Here is a 22472-nt window from a genome sequence, read left to right on the forward strand (position 1 = left end):
GCAGAGTGGGTGGATGTTATACTCACCTCCTCCCAGAAATGAACTAGAATTTCAACTAAAATACAGAACAATCAACCTGAATAACCAACTGAAGAATAGCTGATCAGAAGCTTATAACCAAGAATTTACAGAAGATGCCACATCAAGACTGGTAGGAAGGGCAGAAATGAAAAAGGGCTGGCCACACTCCCACAAGTGGTGGCTGAGATTTCTGAAGGGTATCTCAGCTGCAAAGGTTTCCCCTGAGTGGTTGAGGTCTCAACCTCATGCCAGTCTCATCACACCAAGGTACCAAAGCCTGGAAGAGGTTCCCACATAACATCTGACTTTGAAAATCAGGAAGAATTCTGTCCACCAGAGAGAGATAAGGGTCTACTAGAGACACAGTTGCCCTCTTACAGGGCTAGTGCACAAAGTCTAATCTGCAGCACTCACACTGGACTTTGCCAGAGAGAAGGCTAAGTGGACCAGAGTCATGTGAGAATACACTGGGGTTTGTGACTCTGGCAAGAGACCTGAAGGGGCAACCACCAAGATCCCTATAGTAAGTCACTCTCCCACAATGACAGATACCATTTTTTGAGGTGGAGCACTCCCCTTCACGCATCATAAGCCTAGGGGAATGCAATAGCCCCACCCTCTGGACTCCCTCTCAACCCACCCTACAGAGCTTGCACCAAGCATGCACCATGCTTGCCAGTTTGCACCTGGCCTGGGCCAGGGTGTAGTGATCTGGGTAGACTTAGGGGGTGACAGTAAATGAGTTGCATGGCTTAGGGGTGGGGCCATTCCTCCCACTTTCCTGTGAACCAGATTGACACCTCCCCCTCACAGGAGATTCATTAGCCCCACTGACCCAGTGCCCAGAGATTGAGGCAAAATCTGGAATTGACCGAGTTGTGTGGCTCTGATGTAGGGGCTACTTTCCCACATTCCTCAGCCTCACCAGCACCTTCCCCTCACAGGAGATTCACTAGCCTCAATCCCCTGACCCCTGGAGGCCCTTTCAGCCTGAGATTGGGCCCTTGGCAGAATCTGGGACTGACTGAATTGTGTGGCTCTAGCATGAAAGTAATTTTTTCCTTAGTACACATGAGTGTATAGGGCTTTTCCTTCAAGTGGCCAAATTTGGTCTGTTTGAGCCTGATAAACTCTGCTGGCCTCATCTTAATGACTCCCTGAGACTCTGACCCACAATAAAGGTAATTGAACATCCAGTGGGTGGCAGTTAGACTTGGTATAACCTGGGAAATTTGCTGAGTGGCCTCAGACCCAGCACTGACATTGAGTTTGAACCTGGATCAGTCTGGTGAACACCACTCACCCCTACTTAATGACTCACTGAGAATCTACCTCATGCAACTTGACGACAGCCAGAGGCTCTTTTAGTGACTGAGCCTAACCGGCAGTTGGCAGACAGAGGCAAGCAGAGGTATGTCTCAGGATGCCTTGGGACTTTTGCTTATATGCTCCCAGGCCCGGTGCTGGAAAAAGCTAGCCTTGGTGCACACCTTGGTCCTAACCAACACACACCCAGGCCCAGAAGAGGATGCCACAAACTTTGCATCACTTTGTAGCTCCATGTTGTTCAAGGGTAGTTATGGGCAGCATCTGACATTGGCCTGCACCAGAGGCTCCAGAATCTACATACACAGTGGCCGGCTACAGAGAACCCCAGAGCAGGATCCAATAAGCTTCACAAGCAGCATATCCAAAGGGAGATTCCAGCAGGCACTAAACCCTGCTGAGTTGAATTCTTCTTTATGTGGTCAGCGCCTACATAGCAGCTAGTGCACTGTGGCTAGAGTAGATCCTCACATTCAACCAGCCTGAGAGTTGACTGCATGCATGAGTCTTGGGACAAAGACTCAGTTACAACAACAGGGCCCACATAACCCACATAAGTAGGTCATTCTTGGAGCACACAGCTCAGGCAATCAAGGAGACTGTGCCTCTGGGTCACATAGGGCACCCACTTCATATGTATCTTACCAAGACTGGGAGTCATAGCAAATCTACCTAATACACAGAAGCCAACACACAAAGAAAGTCACAATAGAGAAACAAAAAACATGCCCCAAATAAAGAAAAAAGGGGAAAGCTCTAGAAAAAGAGCTAAATGAAATGGAGGGAAACATTTATCAGATATAAAACTAAAAAATGGTTACAAGGTTTCTTAAGGAACTTGGTGAGAACTTCAACAGCATGAAAAATAAGCATAGATACCATAAAAACAAACCAGTCAGAAATGAAGAATCCAGTATCTGAAATAAACAGTATGTTGAATGAAGCAGAGGACTGAATCAGTGATTTGGAAAACAAGGTAGAAAAAACACCCAATCAGAGAAGCAAAAAGAAAAAAATTAAAAATAAGAATAGTTTAAGGAGTGTGGAGAGTCCCAAACAAGATGAACCCAAAGATGCCTACTCCAGGACACATCATAAAATGGAAAAGGTTAAAAACAAAGAGAGAATTTTAAAAACTGCAAGAGAAAGACAGTTATATAAAAGGGAGCTCTCATAAGACTGTCAGCTCATTTCTCAACAGAAATATTTCAGGCCAGGGATTGGCATGAAATATTCAAAGTGATGAAAAGCAAGTCCTCAAACCAAAACTATATTGCTTAGCAAGGCTTAAGTTTAAAATTAAATTAACAGCTTTCCAAACAAGAAAAAGCTAAAGGAGTTCATTACCATCAAACTAGTAAAACAAGAAATATTAAAGGGTGAAGAAGAAGAAGAAGAAGAAGAAGAAGAAGAAGAAGAAGAAGAAGAAAGTTATAAATAATAAAATAGGAACAGATATATAACTATCAGTAACCACTTTAAATGTAAAAGGCTTAAATGCTCCAAAAAAGACATCAGGTAGAACAATAAATAAGAAGACAAGACCAACATGTATACATACTGTTTACTATATATCCACCTCAGAATGAAAGATACACACAGAGTAAAAGTAAAGGGATAGAAAAGGATACTTCATGCAAATGGAAATGAAAAGAAAGCTGTGGTAGCAATACTTGTATCTGACAAAATAGACTTCTAAACAAAGGCCATAACAGGAGACAAAGGATATTACATAAAGCTAAAGGGATCAATCCAACAAAAGGATACAATCCTTGTGAACATATATGCACCCAACATAGGAGCACCTAAATATATAAAGCAAATCTTAATGGATAGAAAGAGAAACATTGACAGTAATACAGTCATAGTATGGAATTTTAACACCCCATTGACATCAATGGTTGCATCTTCCAGACAGAAAATCAACAAGAAAATGGTGGCCTTAAATGACACACAGATCAGATAGATTTAATTGATAACTTCAGAGCATTTCACCACAATGCGGCAGAATATACATTCTCTTTAAGTGCACATGGAACATTTTCTAGGATAGACCACATGTTAGGACACAAAAATGTCTCAATAAATTTAAGAATATTGAAATCATATTAAGTTTTTTGCTAGCATAATAGCATGAAACTAGAAACCAATCACAAGAAAAAACTGAAAAATACACAAAGACATGGGGGCCAAATAACATGTTACTAAATGATGAATGGGTTAACAATGAGATCAAGGAAGAAATCAAAAGATTCCTTTAAACAAATGAAAATGAACACACAAAAATCTATGGGACAGAGAGGAAGCAGTCCTAAGAGAAAAAAAATCATAGCATTATAAGACCTCAAGGAACAAGAAATATCTCAAATTAATATAAAGGATCTAAGAAGAAAACTCTACAAAACCCAAAATGAATAGAAGGAAAGAAATGATAAACATCAGAGCAGAAATAAACAAAATAGAGTCTAAAAAAACAATGTAGGAAGATCAAAGATCAATTAAATGAAGAGCTGATTTTTTGAAAGGATAAACAAGATTTATACATATTTATTAGTCTTATGAAAGAAAAAAGAGGAAGGATCTGAATAAGTAAAATCAGAAATGAAAGAGGAGGAATAACAACAGATGCCAAATAAATATAAAGAATTGTAAGAAAACATATTACAATTATGTGCCAAAAAATTGGAGAACCTGGATGAAACAGATAATTTCTAGAAACATACAATCTTCCAAAAGTGAATCAGGAAAAATTAGAAAATCTGAATAGACTGATTACAACTAATGAAACTGAAGCAGAACCCTGCCCCCCCAAAAAAAACAAAAAACAAAAACAGTCCTCTATCTGATGGCTTCACAGGAGAATTTTACCAAACATTTAAAGAAGAACTAACACCTATTCTTCTCAAACTACTTCAAAAAATTCAAGAGGAGGGAAGATACCCAAGATCATTTTATGCGGTCAACATTATTCGAATTAGAAATCAGAAAAAGATAGAAAAGAGAAAGAAAATTATAGGCCAATATCCCTGATGAATATGGATGCTAAAATCTTCAGCAAAAATATTAGCAAACTGGATCCAGCAATATATTAAAAAGATCATACACCATGATCAACTGGGATTTATTTCAGGGATTCAAGGTTGGTACAATGTCCACAGATCAATAAATGCGATACACCACGTGAAAAAAATAACCATTTACTCACATCAATATATGCAGAAAAAGCATTTGATAAAGTCCAGCACTCATTTATGATAAAAACCTTTAGAAAACTAGGAATAGAAGGAACATACTTGAGCATAATAAAGGCTATATATGACAAATCCACAGTCAACATTATACTCAGGGGGCAAAAAACAAGTGTTTCCCTTAAGATAAGGAACGACAACCATTATGGAAAACAGTATGGAATTTTCTCAGAAAAATAAAAATTGACCTGCCTTTTGACCCAGCAATTCCACTGCTAGGATTATACCCCAAGAATCCTAAAACATCAATTTCAAAGAACCTATGCACCACAATGTTCATAGCAGCACAATTTACAATAGCCAAGAGTTGGAAGCAACCTAGGTGCCCATCAGTAAACGAATGGATCAAAAAATTGTGGTACATATACACCATGGAATTCTATGCAGCAGAGAGAAAGAAGGAGCTACTACCTTTTGCAACAACATGGATGGAACTGGAAAGCATTATGCTGAGTGAAATAGGCCAGGCATTGAAGGACAAATACCATATGATCTCACCTTTGACAGGAAGCTAAAGAATCAAACAAACAAGCAAACAGAATAAAAACAAAGACGCTGAAATAGAGAACAAGTGGGCAGCGACCAGAGGGGAGAGGGAAGGGAACTTAAGGGGAAAAAGGGGGAGGGATTTTGAGGAACAAGTATGAAAGACACAGAGATGAGGACTGGGGGGGGGGATGGGAGGGAGGGGGGAGACCGGGCAGGGGGGGGGGGAAGAGAAAAAAAAATGTACTTGAAAAGTAACTAAATAAAATTTAATATTTAAAAAAAAAAAAGGAACGAGACAGGGATGTCCACTTTCACCACTCTTATTCAACATTGTACTAGAAGCCTTAGCCACAGCAATCAGACAAGAAGAAGATTGAAAAGGAAGAAGTAAAAGTGTCACTATTTGTAGATGACATGATCCCGTGTATAGTGAACCCTAAAGATTTCACCAAAAGACAAGTGGAACTGATAAATGAATTCAGTAAAGTAGTAGGTTACAAAATAAATATCCAGAAATCAGTTGCATTTTTGTAGCCCCATGATGAGCTATCAGGAAGGGAAACTAAGAAAGCAATTCCATTTAGAATTGCATAAAAATTTCTAGGAGTAAGTTTAACCGAGAATCTAAAAGATGTATACTTGTAAAATTATGTCACTAAGAAAGAAACTAAAGAAGAATCAAATAATTGGAAGCATATACCATGTTCATGAATAAGAAGAATTAACATAATTAAAATGTCCATAATATTCAAAGCAATCTAGATCCAACACAATTCCTATCAAGTTACCAATAGTGTACTTCACAGAACTAGAACAAAAATTTCAAAAATTTATATGGAACCACAAAAGACCCCAAATAGCCATAGCAAGCTTGAGAAAGAACAAAGTTGGAAGAATAATGCTACCTGGCATCAAAATACACTATAAGGCCATACTAACCAAAACAGCATGGTAATTGTATTTAAAAGACCAGATATATAGATCAATGGAACAGATAGAGATCTTAGAAATAAACTTAAGTCTTTATCATCAATTTATACTTGAAAAAGGAGGCAAAACTATACAATGGGATAAAGATAGTTAATTCCATATGTGGTGTTGGGAAAAATGGACAGATATATGCAAAATAATGAAATTAGGCCACCTTCTGCCTCTTCTATGGAAATTACACCATACACAAAAATAAACTCAAAATGAATTAAAGATTTAAATGTAAGATTAAAAAACCATAAAAATTCTAGAAGAAAACAAAGGCAGTAAAATCTCAAACATTTCTCATGACAATATTTTCTTCTGATATATCTCCTTGGCCAAGGGGAAGAAATAAAACTAAAACACATGATACTGCATTAAAATAATAACATTTTGCATAGCAAAGGAAACCATCAACAAAACAAGAAGATAACTCACTGAATAAAACAACATATTCACCAATGATACAACTGAGAAGTGGATAATTTCCAAAATATCTTTGTTAAGGTAGTTTTTTTCTTCTAGGTCATTGATTCTGCTTAAACACAGCTGTATTGTGGACAAAAGATGAATTTGTACAACCTAACACTAAGAAGATGAACAATCCAATTAAAAAATAAACAAAGGACTTGCATAGACCCTTCTCCAAAAAGTACTGGCATACAGATGGCCAATAAACATATGAAAACATGCTCAATGTCACTAATTGTCAGAGAGATGCAAATTAAAACCACAATGAGATATCGTGTCATGCCTGTCAGAATTGCTTTCACCAATAATTCAACAAACAACAAGTGTTGGTGAGGATGTGAAGAAAAGGGAACCCTCATGTGCTATTAGTGGGAATGCAGATTGGTGCACCCACTGTAGAAAGAGTATGGAGTTTCCTCAAAAAATTAATAATAGAATTGCCTTATGACCTAGCATGATTCCACTTCTGGGAATATATCCCCTAAAACTCAAAACATGAATTTGAAAATAATACATGCACCCCTATGTTTGTCGCAGCATTTTTTTTTTTTTTACAATAGCCAAGCCTTGGAAGCAGCTCTAGTACCCATCAGTAGATGAGTGGATAAAAAAGCTGTGGTACACAATGGAATAATACTTGGCTGTAAAAAAGAAAGAAGTCTTTTATGACAATACAGATGGATCTGAAGAGTATTCTGCTAAGTGAAATAAGCCAGTCAAAGAAAGACAAGTATCAGAGTCCACTTACATGTGTAAACTAATGAACAAAATAAGTTAACAAACAAAATACAAGCAGATGCAGATACAGAAAACAGATGGACAGCTGTTAGAGGGGAGGGAAATTGGGGGCCTGCATAAAAAAGGTGAAGAGATTAAGCTAAAAAAATCCAAATAGACATAGACAGCCATATGGTGATTACCAGAGGGAAAGTGGGATGGGGGCAGTTAGAAGAGAGGAAAGGGGGAATAAATGGTGATAGGATAAAAGTTAACTTTGGGTGGTGAACACACAATATACTATACAGATGATGTATTGTAGAATTGTACACCTGAAACCTGTATAATTTCATTAGCCAGTGTCACCCCAATAAATTTAATAGAAATAAAAAAGGAAAAACATCCATTCATAGAGTAAATCAATACATGCACATGCAAAAGCTATAGGACATCAAAGCTGGGATTTTTGTTAAAGATTATCTGATCAATTGTGTCATGTAGATGTGGAATCATGCTCAGAACAGTTAGCTCAATCTTGGATAGACAGAGGAAAGATTGGGACTGGATTTGAATCCAGAATTCTTGAATTCAAAGCAAATAAATTTTCCCTTCTTTGTCTACATTTTTTGCCTCTGGAGCAGAGGTGCTCAACAAGGGTAGTTGCTTCCCAAGTGTACTCTTTGGCAATGTCTGGGGGCATTTTGGTTGTCACAAATGAGTGTGTGTGTGTGTGTGTGTAGATTATTAACTGGCATCTGGTGAGTAGAAACCAGAGATGGTATTAAACACTGCACTGTGCACAGGGCAGTCCCCACAACAAATAGTGATCTAGCCCTTAATGTCAAAAGTACTGGCATAAATCTTGGAGCATTGTGCATTAAGCAAACCATGTGCAGGAAATATAGATTAAAAGACAGATGCCTTATAGAGCATTTACCAAATGGTTTTACTAATTGATAATATTACATATTCTACTCTGGAAATCTTAAATAAATTTTACTCAACAACAGAAAGACATATGTCAAAGACAGATGTACTACAAAAAAGCTGGATACCCTTACATGAACAAAACATCAAGACAAGTGAGAAATAAATTTAGTAATATGTTATCTGTATACATTCTATAGGATATAAAGCAATTTCTATTTCTCTGTTCTAGAGTTTTAAAGCAGACAAGTTAAGTTGGAAAGAGCATTCTTATAAATATAAAAAGATTTGTTCCTGTCATACAGTACTGAAGCTGGCACTCAAACCCAGGATTTGTCTCTGACAACAATTCTCTCTACATTTATATATTGTCTATAAGATCCATGAGTATAGGAATTTATATGCATATATTTTAAGAAGTCATAGTCTAAAACACGTGAACACTCTTACACCTTGTGTTCTGAAAGGCTGTGTAGAAAAAACCAGTCTTGCATTATTTTTCACTGGGAATCAGAGACAAAAGTAGTAACAATATTTTATAGTTCTCTGACTGAAAGCAGAATAATTTTAAAAGTCACAACTTGTCTAAAGCCTTTCTCCTTGGGATCATTAGGCTGCTGTTAAGATTAGGTGAAGGAGACCATGACCAAAAGTCTACAACGGGCTCCAGACAGATGTCACAGGAGATGTTCTCAGTTAATTTTTCATGGGCTTTTTAAACGGTTTCTTTGCTCACAGACTTTGGCAGAGTGATGGGGTAAAGCTGACAGACCATTATTATGATCTGTTGAAGTCAAAAGGCCACCATCGTCAAGAGTGTCAGCTCTGCTACTTTGGAATTCAAATGTTTACTTTTTCATTGCTCTTTCAGTCTGGTTTCTGTCCTTTTCCCTTTGGAAAGATTTCAAAAGGAAAAGCCTGTCCAAGTGCTTATTTCAGCAACATGACATTTGATATTAATAGGATATTTCTGGTGGTTCTTGAGTTTACTGAATTGTTTTAATCTTGCAAGATAATTGTTTCTTCTGTTTTTAAGAAATTGGTAATTTAAAACCTGTTAATTTTGGACCTTTTAATATAGGTGTTTTTTAAAAAATAACAGGCAGATACTTGTTTATATGCCAAGAACAAAACCCAAATGAGACATTTTTGGGTAATTCAATTTAATATTGTTTTATTTAGTTTTCTGTAGTCAAATGCTAAGTATCTTGTCTGTAGGCATTTTCTCATGGGCGTCCAAGATCAGATGGTTCATTCTCAAACTTTTCCCCCATCGTTATCATCTTTTAATCTCTTCCATGGCAGATTGAAGGCATCTTTATTCTCCGTGTTACTTTCCTCCCAACTCTTTCCATTTTCTACTCACAGTATAGGCCAAGAAAGTTTCTTCAATCAAAGTATCATTTTCTTGAATGTTCTAGGGGAGAAATCATTCATACCTGGTTGATGCTAGGCCCCCCATGGTTCAGAGGCAGGAGTCAGGCTGGTCTGGATTTTCCTACCATAGAATGTTTTGAGTTTCTTACACCACTTAGTGCCTACATTTACTCTTAGGAAAAGAAAGCTGGCCATTCAAAACACTGCAGGAGAAGGGTGAGCAAGGGATTTAGGAGAGTGAGAGTTCTGAACAGCCATTCCTGGGAGCTCCTGGGTGGTATGAAGCAGGACAGGACTGTTAGAGTGCAAGAAAATACTCAAACTATTTCAAGATGTTTTCCTTGGAGGCCTCGACCCATAGCAACAAATTCAGCTGCTAGTATTCCATCTATTCATCGTTCCATTCATATATTCTTAATCCATTCATTTAGGCATTAACTTAATCACACAAATATTTATTATGGATTGTGGATGATTCCCAGCACCACATTCTCAGGAAATTAGTTGCCCAGTATTCTCAGAAGAGTTCCCTTGACTATCAGTGTGCCAATGATACAAATTTTTCAGGTGTGGAAGCATATAGCTATGTTGTTATTACTTTTAGCACTTGTGAAAAGTGTGTAAATTGGGACATTTTAGAGTTGCCTGTTGGGCAAACGTGTATACACATGCGCACAGCCCATGGAGACTAGTGAAAATGTGATTTACCTGGAGAAATGTTACTGTACAAAGACAGAATTACATGTACATCAGAGTTATGATCCTGAAGTGTTGAGGCTGACTTTACAGTCAAGCATGAAATTTATTCTTATCACTCTAGAGTGATTTTGCATAGAAATCAGATGCAAAGGCAGAAAGGGTCAGAATCTAAGACAGAGTAAAAAAGTTGGGCAAAAAGGGATATGTCTGAAAATTTCAGAGGGGGATGAAATCAATTCATATTTTAAAACCAAGCATAATATTTTATGGAATTGATTTACATACTATTTCTAAAATGATATTTAAAAAAGTAAAGAAAGACAAAACATAAAAAAATAAAATGATATATAGATACTATTTTTCCTTCTGTATGTTATGGATAGAAGTAGAGAAATAAAGAAGCTTGTGTCCAAGTTCTCCCAGATCCTCAGTCCTTTTGAAGTAATAAAGTAAATATCAATCACTTTTTAGCAGAAGTGAATTGTTTATTATGACATAAATTAAATAAATAAAAAATAATACCTGGAAGAAGTAGCTAAATAAATATTTAAATGGAAAAGAACTTGAGAAAGAGACCTATTTTTGTGAGTTTTGCAGATTGTGATATTAGATCTGGGCAGCTCCGCATGGGCCAGATATAGGGTGGTGTCATGTTTGTAGCTTCAGATCCTTCCAACAGAGCCATCTTTGTATTTATTAAAAGTGTGGAATGTGGGGTGGGACAATAAAACCACAAATTCATCACAGCAAATCTCAACAGGGGAAAAAGACATGTGTAAGAAGCATCAGGAGAAGTCCATTTAGCAACAGGAAGCTAATTGCTTCATTTTTATTCCACAACAAAATCAAAACCAGGTGGCTGGCTGGCAGCCCACACGTGAAGATCTTCCTTCGAGTCCCTCAGTCATGGCCATGGATGCTGTCAGATGAAGTTGGAAGGCTGAAACAGCCATCTGGTGGCCAATCATATTGTTGAACTCTATGGCCTTGGCTCCATCATGGTCACCTCCTGGTGGTCTGCACACTTTTATCAAGAAAGAATCAATAATGCTGTAAAATTTTTTTTTAAATAAATCAATAGAGCCGCTAACACAAGCCAGGCAGGTAAGACCTCATTAACTCATGTTAAGGGTGATACTTAATTTTTTGTGAAAGCAGAACTCATCCACAGTGTTTCTTCAGGATCACCTGGAGGGTTTATAGAGGAACAGAGGGCTGGGTCTCCTCCCCTGGGTTTTTGATATGGGAGAGTGGGCAGGGGTCTTCAAATTTCATTTGTAACTTCTTTCTTGGGTTCCAGGGTGAAGCTGCTGCTCTGGTGCACTATCATCAATGGAGCCATTTATTGTGTTAGGTATATGTAAACAAAACAAGAAGGGAGCTACATTATAATATATTTTTCTCTTTTCATGTATTACTCAAAATTTCTGAGATTTTACTTTTGACAAAGTTATAGGGCCGGGTTGCCTGTGTTGATGTTTTCATACAGATTCTTCTTAATCATTGCTTCTAGGTGAGACCCCTAGCCCCACCCTTTCACTCTGAGAAATACAAATAACTTAATGATTCTAATTAGAATGACTCATTATTTGGACAAAAAGCAAGTTCACATCCAATGTGAGCTGACCAGATTTGCAGCCTTGTTGAGAGAGAGAGAGAGAGAAAGAGAGAGAGGGAGAGAGAGATGCAAGTCTGCTGTGTTTTCACACTAACAGGCATTTAATAAGAACTGAGGTTTCTTTCTCTTTGCTTCTCTTCCTGTAGAACTACACTGACCTATACCTGGCATTCTGTGTAACGAACATTTTAAGAGATCACAGTGATAGAAAGGTAGAGAGCACGGGTGGGCTGCAGAAAGATGGAGAGGTTAAAATAGTTGCTTTATAACATATCTGGAGATGAATGTTCTTTTTTACTAAAAATGATAAAGACATGTTCTCCATGTACAACTTTAGTCTAATTGACTAAAATAGGAGTCAGTTAGGTATAGCAAAGGAAAACTTTTTTTTCTTCGTAGTGCGAATCTCAAAAAATAGGAACATTAACTAGCCTAGGCACAGAGGAGACATAATGGTTTAGAAGAAGTAGTATGTTTTTTAGTTTGATGATTTAATACAAAATCTCACCAATAGCCAAAACAATTTCCTTCCCCCTTCCATTTTTCCTTCCTCTCTTCTTTCTGCCCCTATTGTCACCTCCCTTCCCTTCTTTTTCCTTTCCTTCTTATCACTCACTAGATTTTTATTTGGCCCTAATAGGTGGAAACAATATTCAAGATCACAGGGGGAGAAGATGATTCAAACATACATTCTGTCTTCAAATTTGTGCTCCAGCTATAATTATTGTACCCCAGATCATTCATATGCATTTGTATTATTATAGATTCTTTGAGAATGACAGTTACCTTCCACACTCTGTTATGCTTTGCTTGCCCTGAATATTCCCTCTTCTCACCCTGGGTGCTTCTCTAGTAGCCTATGTCCTTTACTTCCATATCCTGTTGTCTCTTAGTAGGTTTAAGTATGTGCAGCTTACAGTGAATGAAGCTGGGTGTTCAACACTCAAGGGAATTGGGTTTTCAGGATGAAGCATGTCTAGCCTTTCAGCTACTGACTACAGCATGTGCCCAAAAGAAAAGCAGTATGCCTGTCAATGGAAGTATTGTAATTATTATATTCATGTGATCAACAGCTATGGCTAATACTAAATTACATTGGTTCATACTGTGGTTTAAAACACGGTCATCAAATTAAATGATTTGCATTGCGGGCATGTTTATTGGTCATTGTATTAGTCTGGAAGACTTGAAGAGCAGAGCAGAGCATGGTCATAGCTTCGGTGAATCTGTCTTTGAGTCATGCTGAGCCATTGGCAGCACTGATTATGGGGGAGGGACAGCACTGGTGAGTGAGCAGGACTGGGGTTGGGGCACCCTTGGCTCCTGACTGTTGTATTGGCTGACATGGGATGGCACAGTACAGTACATAGGTAAACATAGTTGTTATAGACAAATAAGAGCTGACCCGATCCATCACCTATCACCTGTGTGAACCTGCTAAGGTAAAATTTACAATAAAATAGTGAGTGATCACAGTGTAGTTTGGGGGAACTGGCAAACAAAGAAGAGGCTTCCAGTCATCAGCTAAAAGTACTAAAGAAGCAAAACTCGAGGGAAAGAGGTTGGGGCAAGAGATGGGCAGGCCCTGCTCCTTCCTTCCTTTCCCTAGCCTCACCAAGCCACCTGGCAATGGGGGCAGGACTTTGTATTTCCATTTCCCCCGTAAGAAGGTGGAAATGCAGATCATAACAGAATCCCATCATACACTGGGGCAAAATAAGCAGAAGGTAAGGGAAACCTGCCATTCTGTGGATATGTAGGTAACCAAGGCTCACTTCCTGCAGGAGCCAAACTTATCCCTGGGCAGGTGTGGATAGACTCTGGAATCAGTTTGGAACTGATGACAAAGATAACAAGTCTTAATATACACGTATAAAAATCTTAGAAAGTCAGTAGAGACAAGAAAAAGCCACACATGGCTCATACGTGAGACTCATCCATCCTCATGTATGAGGCATATATGGCTTTCAACTTAGCTTGATTCTTCAGGAGCGATTTTCTTCACACACTTACCTGAATTCACACACAACGTTCATCCAAGTGGTTCATTACATCTGCAGAAAAAGCCCAATTTCAAACTTGCAAACATTAAACTTAAACATAAATTTTGAAAGCATAAGTATAAAAATGAGCCTTCAAAATACCCCTTCAGGGCTGTAATCAATGACCACGCAGGCGTCGCTGCACCAGGAGGGAAGGTGGCCAGAGCTCAGAGGCTTCCTCTGCGCACTCTTAGGGCCCTGGGACAGTGGGCAAAGAACCAGCTGTGGGGAAAATTAGCTTCATCAACTACAGGGACTTGGTAAGATACTTTTCTCTTTTCTACTGTATTGAGTAAGTGATGTTATATGTTGTTTATGTAATTCTCAAAGAGAGTTGTCTGCTTTTATTGCATATCTTCCTCTTTTTGGAAGATGTGTGAAGATCCCCAACCCTCCATCCAGGCACTGAGCTAGGTACTGGGGGCACAAGATACAGGTTCTGGCCTTTCGCTCTGGCAGTGGGGGACTCTCTTTAATGCCATCTCAAGTGACTGAGCAAGCAGAATGTTGACCTGCTCCTAGGAGGTATTTATCAAATACCTCCTAGGTATTGATAAATACCTAGGATAAATACCTAGGTATTGATAAATAAATAAATAAATGAAATAACAAGTAATAAATTATTTATAATCCAGACTGCCTGACTTTACTTCCCTGTAGAGACTCTGTGCTTGAGAAGTCCATTTTTCATGCAAAAGGGAATATTTCATGTAAGATTTAAAAAATAGGTTGCTATTGCAAACCCCTTAAATTTGCCCAAAATAGATTCTTCTCTGTACTTATTGCTATTATTCCACAGAACTTCTAATAACAAAATTATTCCCTGCTAAGTTATTAGCAGGGGATAGAGAAAAAGTAGCACATTTCTGCCCTAACTGAACCTGAAATTTGGAAATTGGATGTACACAGCTGAAGGAAGGCAGTTTCCTCACTGAGCCAGAGATGGAGGAGGAGATCAGCAAGAGCTCAGTGGCTTGAAGGGCCTTCACTACTTTTCCTCTGTTTTTTCCCATCTGTGCTTTCTTTTTTGAGTCTCCAATGCCATCTGATTTTCAAAATTTGCTCTTAGGAAAGCATCTACAACTTTGTAGAAAATGAAAAAAGATACATTATTCTCTCATGCTTTAAAAGCTTGATTCTTATTGTGAAAAAACTTTGTTACCTAGTAAATGGATTGTATCTTTTAGATTCAGATGGGGGGGTCGGTCCTGAGAGGAATGGTGGGTGGGTTGCTCTGAATAAACATTCTTAATAAATAAATGTATTCATTCCTTCAACAACCAAATACTAATAACATGTTTGGAACTTATAGGACAAAATGAAGTAACAGAAATTATGATTCAGAAGTAAAAGGCGTATCGTAAGTGAAATGGCAGCAGTGAAGTCAGTAGATGAGTGAAGCAGACTCAGGAAAGTGCAGACACTCCCAGGGAGAGCAGTTGGCTGCCAGTGTCTTGAAAAACCTGAGGTGGGGGCCACACCTGACATTTATCCTGGGAAAAACATACTGGAAAGTACTTTAAAGCTCTATATGGAATGAAAGTGAGAAGTTAGGAACCAAAGAAACGTTCAGCCTACACACTCTTCTTTCTTATGGTGCCTTTCTCCCTCATTACTCCAGCTCTAGTTCTCTCTCCTATGGCTACTTCTCTTCTTCATGACATCCTTTCAAGGCAGACTTATCCGCAAACTTCTTATCTGTTCCCCATTTCTAGAATACAAATTCCCTGGGAGTAGGACTGGCCCAGCTCAGCTGTTCACAGTAGATTTCCTGTATTTATGTCAAGTGTTTATATCTAGGTCTAGTTCATTATGCATGAATGGCTGCCCAAAGATCTAGACACAATAGGCATGACAAAAATCCAGAAAACAATGTGTTATTAGAATATAAAAAGAACAAACCTTGAGTTATCATTGCCATATGTTTCATACTGCTTTATATACTTTAAAATTTATCTAACCTTAATAACAGTCCTTTCAATCAGGTAGCCTCATTATACTCACTTTCTATGTGGTGAAACTAAGGCACAGAGATAGCGAATTGCTTAAGTTGACGCAAACAGCAAGGGGCAGAGTGAGATGGGAAGTCAGACAGCCTGGCTCCCAAGCCTGTGCACATAATTATGATGTTCTATGGTCTAGGTTTAAATTCTGTTTTCTCACTTATTAGTGTGTGCTTCTAGGCAAGTGATACAACTTTAAACTCCGGTTTTCCACCCTCAATGAAGACATTCTGCATAAGATGGTTCTCAGGATTAAGTAAGAATATAGTTGAAAAATCTTTCTGCTCTGTAGAGGAAGGTATTATAATTTAAAACAACAACATTTTTAGTAACAGTAAGAGTAATAAAAGCACATGCTCCGGCCTTTGTTGCTTAGTGGATTGAGCGTTGGCCTGTGAACGGAACAAAAGCGTTACCAATTCCATTCCCAGTCAGGACACATGCCTGGGTTGCAGGCGAGGTCCCAGGTTGGGGGCGTGTGAGAGGCAACCAGTCGATGTAGCCCTCACACTTTGATGTTTTTCTCCCTTTCTTTCTCCCTCCCTTTCCATTTCTCTAAAAATAAATAAATAAATTCTTTAATAAAAAAGAATAATAAAAGCACAGAGAAGGTTTGCTGAGTAGTTAACTTGTTGATAACTTCTTAAAAAATTCATAACTTCTTTGCCTTAAAGTTCCAATTATTAAATAGTTGTAGTAATCTTTTACACTTTGACATGACACCTTTTGGGGACTTTTTTTTTTCTGGAGGCTGATCAGATTACTGCTGTATCATCTAAGAAATGAGAGTATTATTGACAAAGGGCAAGTGTCCAGAATCTGAATCTGTTTTTCTTTTACATCCTCCCACCTGTGATTATTTGTGGAATGAATAAGTTTGTAACATGATTTAAAGTTTCAGATGAAAGATGTTATAGGCAATTTAATAACACCATATTCTGTTACACTGTTTTTGTCTTGAGATATTTAACAACAAATTACACAATGCAAAGTTCTTTTAACTTACTACTCATCCTTTTAGTTATATGTCTGCTTTATTTTACTACACTCAGATTTGCATAGCATACATTTAAATAAAGTTTCTTAAAAAAGAAGTCAGTCCTGGTTGGTATAGCTCAGTGGATTGAGCATGGGCCTGCGAACCAGAGGATGGCAGTTCAATTCCCAGTAAGGGCACATGCCTGGGTTGCAGGCCAGTTCCCAGCAGGGGACTCACGAGAGGCAACCATACATTGATATTTCCCTCCCTCTCTTCTTCCCTTCCTCTCTAAAAAGATAAATAAATAAAATCTTTTAAAAATTATTTCTTAATTTTTTCTTATCTATGAGCTTTTAACACAGTTTGGTGAAACAAGTAGAAACACCACTGTGTTTAAAAGGAAGTAATGGGGAATACAGGCAGTTTTTTTCCTCCCAAGTTTCTCTACTGAAGTAGCAAGCACATTAAATGCCAAACCAGCATTAGCCCCAAGAACATGTTAGTTTGCTCTGGGCTACTTAGAGCTCCATGGTAACAATTATTTGCAGAATTCACAGACATGCTTTTGGAATTAAAAATGCTATCTCATTTTTGGAAAAATAGCATGCATAGATGAAGGAGGACAGAGGAAGTTTTAAACCAGACTGTTTTTAAAAAGAATTGACTTGATCCATAATTAATCCTTTCCTATGGATACATTTATGTTCTTTCGCTTTTGTTTCCTATATTTCTCATCTTCGTTCACAGTGAAAAAGTGTAGGCTTGTTGTGCTTGTGGTCTGCTGGGGGATCGTATGTGGTTATGAAATTGGGAAAATATTATATTTCACTTCATAAAGTTGATTATGCCCTCAGAGTATGCATAAAAATGAAATTTGCTTTATTTGTTTGCATCTGAAGTAAGGTTCTCAGGTAAAATACTTGTCTTCATTTTAATTAAGTTGACAACCAGGTGCTCCTCCTGTCATTCATAATGTTCTTCTGTCCTTACTTTTGCAGCAACAACCTGTATTTATAAACAAGAATCATTAGTAGCAACTCTAGACATAGTATAAAAAGTCAAACAGTCAGCTGTCACCCGCAAGTCCTGGCAGGAACTACTACAGGCATAGATGAAAGAGGTCTTTTGGAGAAGAAAGGGTTTAGAAATTATGGAATGAATATTATCATCAATTTTTCATGGTCATAAACACGGTGAAAGCTATAGATGCAGAAAAAGCATTTGACAAAATCAATACCCTTTTATTATTAAAACAACACTCAACAAAATAGGAATAGATGGTAACTTTCTCAATATGATAAAAAACATGTACAGAATGCTCACAACTAACACCATTCTTAATGGTGGAAGAATGGATGCTTTCCCTTTAAGATCAGGAAAAATATAACAATATCCATTCTGATCACTTCCCTTCCATATTGTAGTGAGGTTTCTAACCAGGGCAATTAGGCAGGAAAATGAAATAAAATCATACAAATTAAAAAGGAAGCAGTATAAGTGGAACCTAATCAACAAAACTAACAAGCAAGCAAAGTATAACTAGAGACATGGAAATGAAGAATAAACTGACAGTGACCAGAGGGGAGGAAGGAGAGAAATAACAGGGGAAAGAAGGGGAAGAGTGGTCAATAAACATGTAAAGAACCTGTGGACAAAGACAATGGGGGGAGGGGGAGGGTTGAATGTGGGAGGCGGTGGTGGGTATAGAGGAGGCAAATAATGCAAAGAAAATGGGGACAATTGAAATCAAACAATAATTTTTAAAAAAGAGTAAATCCTTGGCTGGTGTGGCTCAGTGGACTGAGTACCAGTCTGCCAACCAAAGGGTCGCTGGGTCGATTCCCAGTCAGGGCATATGCCTGGGTTATGGGCCAGGTCTCCAGTTTGGAGTGTGAGAGAGGCAATTACACATTGATGTTTTTCTCCCTCTCTTTCTGCCTCCCTTCCCCTCTCTCTAAAAATAAATAAATAAAGTCTTTTCCAAAAAAAGAGTAAAAAAAGGAAGCAGAAAAACCATCTATTTGCCGATGACATGATGTTACATGTAGAAAATTCTAAATAATCTAATTTTAAAAGCTATTAAAACTGGTAAATGTATTCAGAATGAATATAGGCTATAAGATTAACAAAAAATAAAATCAGTTGTATTTCTATATACTAAGACTAAACAATCAAAAAGGAAATTAAGAGAACAATTCTATTTAAAATAGCATCAAAAACAATAAAATACTTAGGAATACATTTCGGCAAGGATTTCAAAATTTGTATACTAAAAACTACAAAACATTGTTGAAAGAAATTAAATAAGGTCTAAATAAATGGAAAGAGCCCTCACATTTGTGGGTTGGTAGTCTTATTAGAATATTATGATTAGGATAGCAATATTCCTCAAATTGACCTACAGTCTTGATGCAATCCCCATCAAAAGCTCAATGACTGTGTTTTTCAGAAATGGAAAAGCTGATCCTAAAATTCATATAGAATGCAAGGGGCCCTGAATATCTGAAATAATTTTGAAACATAAAGTTGAAGGAAGGTCTCACATTATTCAATTTTAAAACTAATTACAAAGTGACAGTGATCAAAACAGTCTGGTACTGGTATGCGAATAGACAGAATAGTGGAATAGAACTGAGATTCCAGAAGTAAACCCTTATATAGTCAATCAATTTTTTTCTCAATATAGTAATCAAGGAAATTCGATGCAAGAAAGAATCATCTTTTCAACAAATGATGCTAGGACAATTACATACCCACATGCAAAAGAATGAAGTTTGCTACACAAAAAAGTTAACTCAAAATTCATCATCAACCTAATGTAAAAGATATAAAACACTTAGATAAAAACATAGGGGTGATCTTTATGACCTTAAATTAGACAATGGCTTTTTAGATATGACACCAAATCACAAACAAACCAAAAAATAGGTAAATTTGATTTTCTTTTCATTAAAACATTTATGTTTAAAAATTTTTCTATTGTCATTGAATTACGTTGTCCCCATTTCCCCCCATTACTCTCCTCTGCCCTGCCCACCCCCTCCCACATCCAATCCTCCCCTCTTGTCCTTGTCCATGGGTCCTTTATACTTGTTCCTTGACTTGGCCCTTCCCCTGCTTTCAGAGACAGCCCACACAATGGGAGAGTATATTTGCAAATCACATACATGATAAGGGACCTGTATATAAGATACATAATAAATACAAGTCAATTATAAAAACACACAAAATCAATTAAAATGATTAAAGGATCAGAATAGACATTACTAGAAGATATATAAATGATTCAATAATGTCATGTAAAAATGAATGACATAATTAGTCCAAGACCAAGAGGCAATATCACTTACTCCACCAGGAAGGCTGTAAGAGAAGAGACAGATACTGTGTCCACAAAGATGTGGAGAAACTGAGACCTCATATATTGCTGGTTGAAATGTGAAGTGATGGTGCAGGTGCTTTGGAAACCTGTCAGTGCCCCAAAATGTTAAACATGTTCTGTATGACACAATAATTTCACTGAGTATATACCCCCACCAAGATATACATGCATACAAAAACTTGTACACAAATGTTCTTAGCAGCCATACTCATCATATCAGATAAAAATATGTTAACAAACCAAAAGTCTCTCAGCTGATGAATGGATAAATAACTGTGGTATATTCCTTACAATTAAAGAATATTTGGCAATAAAAAGAAACAAACTTCAGGCATACATCAGAGATATGACAGGTTCTGTTCAAAACACAGGAATAAAGTGAATATCGTGATAAAGTGAGTCATAACCTTCTTGCTGGCGGAGGGTCTTGACTGTAGTTTTTCAAAAACACGGCACCTCTGAGGCTAAATAAAGTGAAGTACAATAAAATGAGGTATAACTTATTGATACATGTTACAACGTGGATGAACCTCAAAAGCATTATGTTAAGTGAAAGAAGCCAGGGAGAGAGGAGGGAATTTCAGGGGAAAAGGGGAAGGATTCACAGGAACAAGTATAAAGGACACATGGACAAAACCTAAGGTGGGGGGGAGGAAATGGGAGGGCGGTGGGGAGCATGGGGGGGTGGGCTGGGATGGGAGTAAAAGACAGAAAACTGTACTTGAACAATAATTAAATAATTTTTTTTAAATTTAAAAAAAAGAAGCCAGGGACAAAAGATGGCATGTTGCATGTTTTTATTTACATAAAATGTTCATAAAAGATACAGCCATAAAAACAGGAAGTAAGGCTAATGGTTGCCTGGACTAGGGGAGGGCAAATAGTATGAGTGATTGCTAATGGATGTGGGGTTTCTTTTTAAGGTGATGAAATATTCTAATATTAGATTACTGTGATAGTTTCACATGTCTTTGAATATATTAGAAATCATTGCTTTTACACTTTAAATGGGTGAATTTTATGGTATGTGAATTATATCTCAATTAAGCTGTCAAAATAAAAAAAGTTAAGCAAATCTCAAACGGGATAAACCCAAAGAAATGCATGTCAAGACACATCATAATTAAGCTCCATAAAACTAAAGGCGAAGGAAAAAACTTAAAAGCAGTGAGAGAGAAACCACGCTGTCAAAATAACGACTCAGAGGGCATTAGATTGTCATCAGAAAAGAGAGCGTGGAGGCCAGGAGGAGTAGCACAACATTTTTCAGATGCTGATAGAAAAGAAGTGTCAGAATCTCCTGAATTCTCTATCACACAAAATTGTCTCTCAGGAATGGAGAGGAAATGCAGACTTGTGAGGCAAAGGAAAACAAAAAGAATTATCCCCAGCAGATCTATCCTAAAAGAATAGCTAAAAGAGGTTTTGAAAAAAATCACACATAAAAAAAGGTTTTGAAAGAGAAATTATATCTTAGAACAGCAAGAAGGAAGAAAGAACAATGGAGAAAGCCAAAATACGGGCAAGTACAACAGACTCTACTTTTCTCCCAAGTTTTCCAAATTATATTGGACCTTCTACGCAAAAAGTAAAACATTGTTTGATGTGGGTCTCAAGATGTGTAGAGGAAATATTATATTTCAGACAATTATATTATAAACAGAAGAGGTTAAAGGGCCTTAAATGAAGGCAAGTTTTCACTGTAGTAAAGGGCAGACACCAGTAGACATTTCGAATAGTTCTGTGTCTTTTCTCCCGTGGTGGTTATAGGAGTCTACACATGTAGTGGAATGGCATAGAAGGGTACATATACCTTTACCAATGTCTATTTCATGTCTTTGATGTTGTACTTTAGTTACACAAGATGTAACTCTTGAGGGAAACTGGGTGAAGTGTTCACGGGAGCAGTCTGTACTATATTTGAAACCCTGTACATCTACAATTATTTCAAAAGTTTAAAAAAGTAATGATGACTCAGTGCAAGATACTCACATGGCATGAGCGTGTGTGTGTATAAGATACAGAATTACAGGGAGGGAAGTGATGGTTGGAGACAATAGGGGGGAGAGAGAGAGACAGACAGACAGAAAGAGAATTGAATAGAAAGATGCTAAATGGAAGGTAAGCAGATGAACAGATAGGAAAGACCAGCCTGGTGGCTCACGGTAGTCTTTACATTTCCCACATAGGATATTATTTCC

Source organism: Artibeus jamaicensis, unplaced genomic scaffold, assembly GCF_021234435.1.
Source record: "Artibeus jamaicensis isolate MK-2021 breed Jamaican fruit bat unplaced genomic scaffold, CSHL_Jam_final scaffold_1964, whole genome shotgun sequence".
Classification (NCBI taxonomy): domain Eukaryota; kingdom Metazoa; phylum Chordata; class Mammalia; order Chiroptera; family Phyllostomidae; genus Artibeus; species Artibeus jamaicensis.